Source organism: Myotis yumanensis, unplaced genomic scaffold, assembly GCF_028538775.1.
Source record: "Myotis yumanensis isolate MYYU_CA2020_CCGP unplaced genomic scaffold, mMyoYum1.0.hap1 SCAF_18, whole genome shotgun sequence".
In the NCBI taxonomy this organism is placed as follows: Eukaryota; Metazoa; Chordata; class Mammalia; order Chiroptera; family Vespertilionidae; genus Myotis; species Myotis yumanensis.
Window position 1 is genome coordinate 10,520,138 of NW_027223769.1, and position 6,755 is coordinate 10,526,892.

The following is a 6,755-nucleotide window of genomic DNA, read 5'->3' on the forward strand; positions in this document are numbered from 1 at the left end:
CAGTGATTCTCTCTCATCTGATGTTTCTTCTCATTATTGATGTCTCTGGCTCTCCCTTCCTCTCTGAAATCAATAAAAATGTTTAAGAAGGAAGGGAAGGAAGGAAGGAAAAGAAAGGGAGAAAGTGTGAAAGAGAGAGAGAGAAAGAGAAAGAGAGAAAGAAGAAACACTCTGCCAGGAAGAGCAGCTTCAATGAGAGTAAGAATGTTTTCGGGGAAGGACTGCTGCAAAGGCTCCCCAGGGAGCAGCCTGAGGAAAGGTGAGGGGAGGGGGCGCGGATGCTGCCTGGCGGGCCTCTCTCGCTCGTCCCTGCCACAGCCAGCCACCTGCGCCTGCTCAGCACTGGCCCTGCGATGCCCAGGATGGATGCAAAGTTTAACGTGCAACCAGCAGAAATGGGCCGGAGGCAGGGAGAGAAATAGGTGGGTCCCAGAGATTTAAAAGCCTGGACCCTGAGGTGAGCCAGTAACAGGGCTCGCTAGAGAGGAAGAGGGAGGGCAGAGGAGGCGGGGCGGGGGGTAGAAGAACAGGGAGAGCCTCAGATGTTACAGAATTTACCAGGAGATCGAAAGATACACAGGAGTACTTGGAGACACAGGAAAAACCCTTTTATTTTCAGATGTTTTGCATGTACTAGTACAATGACTCAGGGGAGACTGTTTCTCTCCAAATCATGAGCAAACCAATGTGGAGGAAACTCTCCCTTTATCCCCTTTTGGTTTCTTTGTCCCCCAGATATGGATGGGACTTCTGGACCTTTTCGGGCTTTGCAAAAAGCCCCGTGTGTTGGGATGGGGGCTGTGAGAACACCTCTAAAGGCCTGGCCTGGCGCCAGCGCTGATAACCCCCTCCGGGGGTTGTATATTGTTCATGGTTTATGGCAGTGGTTCCCAAGCTTATTTGGCCTACCGCCCCCTTTCCAGAAAAAATATTACTCAGTGCCCCCTGGAAATTAATTTTTTTTTAATTTTAATAGCAATTAAACAGAAAGATATATGTATTAATGTTTCTACCTTTTTCGTAAAATATAGTAAAGAAAGGTGTAAATTAGAAACATTGAAGTTTGAAATTATGAAACTATTTATTGAACTCAGAATAGAAAGGTAATACAAAAAAAGTTAAAACAAATGCACCTGTGGCCATCACCGCCCCCCTGGATCGCTGCAGCACCCACTAGGGGGTGGTAGCGCCCACTTTGGGAATCACTGGTTTATGGCCTCTGTAAAATGGGAGCACTTAGGTAAACAGGTCTTGCAAGACCAGATAATCAAGGAAGGGGCAGTGACTAGACTATAGGCTAACAGGAATGTGCATTAGGTTACTGGCACAGATGCAGATTGCTAGGCCCCCCAAAATATCTCATTTTCCCGATCACAGGGTCAGCTCCCCAGGCCTCAAAGGCTCCCAACTGTGGTCCCACCAGCCAGGGTCTGTGGACCCTCCGGCATGGCCCACTTGTCCCCCTCAGTCCTGAGATGATTGGGTGGCTGTCACCTTGCCTCCTCAGCAGCGGGGCTCAGTGGGAGGGTCACCCGGCAGGAGAACACTCGCCAACTCCTAGACCTGAAGTCTGGGTCGGGGGCCCCTTCTCGGTCTCTGCAGGGGCTTCTCATTAGCACAAAGGCTCCTCAGGTGTCCTGCACCCACAGTCCACCCTTCGTGGAGAGCCCAGGAGGGCACTCTGCTCTGCTCCAGCCTGGCCGCTGTCCAAGCACCTCTGGCCTCTGCACAGCCATCTCTCCGGGCTCTGCCCTCTCCTTAAATGCCAGGCCCTCCCCGCGCCTCTGCTCGCCCCGCACTCCCCTTGGATGGACCTGCCTGAGACTCACGCATCTGTAGTTCCCTTCACAGCCCTGGGAGCTTCAGTCCTGGCCTTTCCTCCCACCACAGGGCAAGGGGCACGCATAAGTAATTTCACTCAAGAAGGAATGTTCTATAAACCCAGAGAAAGGATAATAAATATGTAACCATCTCGTGATAGTCAGCATGCACCGCTCACTATACAGAGGACAGATCTTCGCAGGGCCTCCCTGTGTGTCTGTGTGATTTGTGCACAAAGGCACCAACCGAGGGATGATGCGCTGGCCTGGCACGGGCCCTGGAAGAAGACACCCTGTCCTTCGCTCCTCTCCGCCCCCCTAACCCCCCGTCCCCCCACCCCCCACCATGAGGCCACAGAGCCAGGTCCCCTCAGAGGAGGCTTCTTTATAAAATTGCACAGAAGTAGACAATTTTTTTTAATTTTTAATTTTTATTGTGGCCCTGTGTCTTCCTAATCCTGAACTCTGTCATATTTATTGTCATTACTTACTGTCAAGGGAATAGGTTTTACCTTTGGAGGCCCTCACATGTGTGAAAGGCGTTGTTCTACATTAATCTGAGTCTTTGTTCTGAAAATGCCGGTAAGTGCTGTCTGTCTTTGTAGAGGTGTCACCTGTGAGGGACCCTCGGGGTTCCGGAGCAGATCAAACGCGCCCATGGCTGCCTGCAGGCTCCGCACCCTGCCTGGGGGTGCCGTGTGCCAGAACAGGAAAGAGCCGGGAGGAGTCCTCAGGGGCTGACTCTCAGCCCAGGGGAACGAGTGGAAATACTGTAACACCTTTTTAAAAACAATGCTTTACGGTTGTTTCCTCTGCGGATGCGTCGGGTTAGTTCACTGCGCCCACTCTGCCCGCTCCGTGGCGGCCCTCCGCGCCGCTCCTCTGCTCAATTATGTATGATCTCCCTTATATGTGGTGAGGCAGGCTATGGTAAGAAGTTAGAAAAATTCCTTGGCAAATGGAATGGGGAAACTGAGACAACTGAACAAACTGGCCAAGCAACTTACAGCCAGATATAGAAGCTACCTAGCAACAGGCAAAACTGGTGCCAGACCTCGTCCCCAAGGTGGCCTTTCCCCGCCTGGCATATCGCTGATCATGAGGTTTAGACCCCCTGACCTTTCCTCCCTAGAGATGACATCTAGGCCTCAGTTGTATTTCAGCTCCAGGCCCAGAAAAGCAGCAAATTTAGGCAGGCAAGGCCAGGACCAGCTGCAATGACTAATGACCCCCTGCCCTGGCACTGGCCAATCAGTGGAGACCTGACCCTGAAAAGCTGATGAATATCCTATTGAGGTCCTTCCATGGGACCTCCCCTAAAGTCCTCACCTTTGGAACGCAGATCAAACCCTTAAGACAAAGGCAGCACGGGCTCTCTATGGAGTATGCCCTAAACTCTAAGGGGGCGACTTCATGAGACTTGCAACCAGGGGAGCAATGAGCAGTAGCAGTTCATCGCTGGCTAAACCCCCGAACCTGTCTCCAAGGCCCCCTTTCTCACTTTTCCGTGAACTAACAGCAGCCCCACCTTAGCTCATTTCTTTCCTATAACATTTCCAGAGAACCAAAGCAGCCCCACCTAATTAATCTCTCTCCTGTTCCTTCTTCTACCCTAAGCCCCTCCTTGTTTCACTGTCCACAGCTCTAATATACGTGCTCTCAAAATCACCCAGACTCATGTTGTAAAACTTTCCTGCACAAAGTCAAGAACCCACACACCACAGGCCTGCCTGAGGCTGACTAACTCCGGGCTGATCTCTTCCTGGGAACAGTGGGATTTAAACACACACACATAAAACAAAACAAACTCATAGATATAGAGAACAGATTGGTGGTTGCCAGAGATAGGGGTGGAGGGGTGGGAAAATGGATGTCAGGGTTCAAAAAGTGCAACTTCCAATTATAAAATAAGTCCTGGGGATGTAATGTACAGCATGGTGACTATCCTATCTAATAATAGACAAACATGGTAATTGACCATACCTCTGCTATGCTTCCCATTGGCTAATCAGGGTGATATGCAAATTAACTGCCAACCAAGATGGCGGCCGGCAGCCATGCAGCTGAAACGAACATGAGGCTTGGTTGCCCCGGCGATGGAGGAAGCCAAGGTTCCCTGCCTGCCACAGCCCAGCTCTGAGCTCTGGATGCAACATTGCAATTATAGAAGCTAAACAAACCCCAGATACCTGCTTTCAGCAGGCCGGTCTCAGAGCTGGAGCCGCAACAAAGTTTCAATTACAGAAGGTAAATAAATCCCAGAATAAAAAAGAGAAAGAAAAAAAGGAGAGACTGGGAGCTTCAGTTGCAGGTTTGGCCTGCCTGAAAACACCCCTCAGCCCCTCATCCAGACTGGCCAGGCACCCCAGGGGGGACTCCCACCCTAGAGGGGGTGCGGGCAGCCTGAAAACAGCCCTCAGCCCCTCATCCAGACTGGCCAGGCACCCCAGTGGGGACCCCCACCCTGATCCAGGACACCATTCAGGGCAAACCAGCCAGCCCCCACCTGTGCACCAGGCCTCTATCCTATATAGTAAAAGGGTAATATGCAAACTGACCCTAACAGCAGAAAGACTGGGAATGACTGGTCGCTATGACACACACTGACCACCAGGGGGCAGACGCTCAATGCAGGAGCTGCCCTCTGGTGGTCAGTGCGCTCTCACAAGGGGGAGCTCTGCTCAGCCACAAGCCAGGCTAATGGCTGCCAGTACAGCGGTGGTGGTGGGAGCCCCTCCTGCCTCCTCAGCAGCACTAAGGATGTCTGACTGCAGCTTAGGTCTGCTCCCCACTGGCAAGTGGACATCCCCCGAGGGCTGCTGGGCTGCCAGAGGGATGTCTGATTGCCATCTTAGGTCCAATCCCCCGGGGAGCAGGCCTAAGCCAACAAGTGGTCACCCCCTCGGGGTCCCAGACTGTGAAAGGGCACAGGCCGGGCTGAGGGACCCCCTACCCCTGAGTGCACAAATTTTTGTGCACTGGGCCTCTAGTAGTTAATAATATTGTGCTGTATATTTGAGAGTCACTGAGAGAGTAGATATTAAAAGTTCTCATTACAAAATAATTTTATAACTATTGAGTTGACAGCTGTTAAGTGGACTTATTGTTGAAACCAGATAACAAATGCATCCAGGCTGCCTGTCACTACTTGAGTCACTAAACAGAGACAGTGTTAACTCGTGTCTGAGTGTTTATTCCAGCAGAATGGGAGAGCAGCAGGTCATCCACGAAAATCTGCTCTACCCCACCCCACCCTCATACGCCAACTGCTTATATTGGGTAGAAGGACAAAGATTACATGGGAAAGTAGGAATTACAGGCATGGGAAATTAGGCAAGGTATAATGTTTACAGGTTACAGGCGATGTGGGCTGGGGCTTGCAAAGGGTGGGAGCCTCTGGGACTCCATTGTTTTGGCAACAAGGTTGTTAATCTTTCCATGATGATAGGCAGTTCTTAGATAAGGAGAATGGACCACATTCCAAGGTTAACTCCCAAGTCTCTGGCTTACATCAGAACAGAACAGTCACAGTTAGCAGAGCATGATTAATACTTATAACTATAGCTAGTCCCCCGTATTTTATGTCTGCCCCCAACACTGTAGTGATCATTTTGCAATATATACAAATACTAAATCACGTCCTGCACCTGAAATGAAGATGATATGTTGATTATATCTCAAAAAGACATGGACAAAGTTCAAAGATAGTATTGCGCTATTCTAGTAGTTCCCAGATATATTTAGATTTAGATTGTTTCCCAGATAAGAGTTTTAAATTGTACTTTCCTTGTGGATTGTTTTGTGGTTGGACTGTAAATCCTTGACACTGAGAGACTTTGCTCACGCCCCTGACTCCACGAGTTCTTCTGGTTGGAATTCAGGTAGGTACGTGATCACCTGCTACCTGGTCTTCTGGGTCCCCCAGGAGCTCCGAACTACTGCCAGCACCAGCAGGAAGGGATGTAGGAACCACTGAACTGAGGAACAGAAGAAAGTCTGACAACTCAGAAGCAGATCTGGAACAAATTTTCAGTAGTAGAGGAAGATCCAGCAGATGTTTAAGGCCTGGCTCTGCCTGTGTCATGGAGGAAGATGAATCAGAGTGCGATGCCAGGAGGCTGTGGAGAGTGGACAGACACAGCTTTAAAAACCATCACAGGCCCTAACTGGTTTGGCTCAGTGGATAGAGCATTGGCCTGAGGACTAAAGGGTCCCAGGTTCAATTCCGGTCAAGGACATGTACCTTGGTTGAGGGCACATCCCCAGTAGGGGGTGTGCAGGAGGCAGCTGATCAATGATTCTCTCTCATCATTGATGTTTCTGTCTCTCCTTCTCCCTTGCTCTCTGAAATCAATAAAAATACTTTTTAAATAAATAAAATTAAAACCATCACAGGAGAAGGGACCCAAATATGCACCAAATAAAGGATGACAAAATAAAATGCAGGTGGTGTTCATATTTTCAAACAGCAAGCACCTTTGCATTGGAAAAAGCGCAATTTGAAAGTGAAGGTCAAGAGCTTTAGCAAGAATGTAAATAGAATTTATAGAAAAAATAACATGAAACTTCCTAGGAAATTAGCTGTAAGAGGAAATTGACTGCAATGAGGTAAAATATCAGCCATGTGGTAAAAGAATGAGACACAAAATGAGCCAAAGATTTTGAAGAAGAATCTGGGGGGAGGGAGGGATGTGTTTTTAAAACAAATCCAGATTAGTTTTCAGGGGTGGAGGGAAGACATGATGATTGGTTGAACATTCACTCCGCTAAGGAAAAATAACAAAACAACAAAAAAAGAAGAAACAACGGCTTTAAGAAAAGAAATGCTGCCCGGTTGGTGTGGCTCAGTGGTTGACCATTGACCTATGAACTATGAGGTCACCATTCGATTCCTAGTCAGGGCACATGCCCGGGTTGCAGGCTCTATCCCCAGTG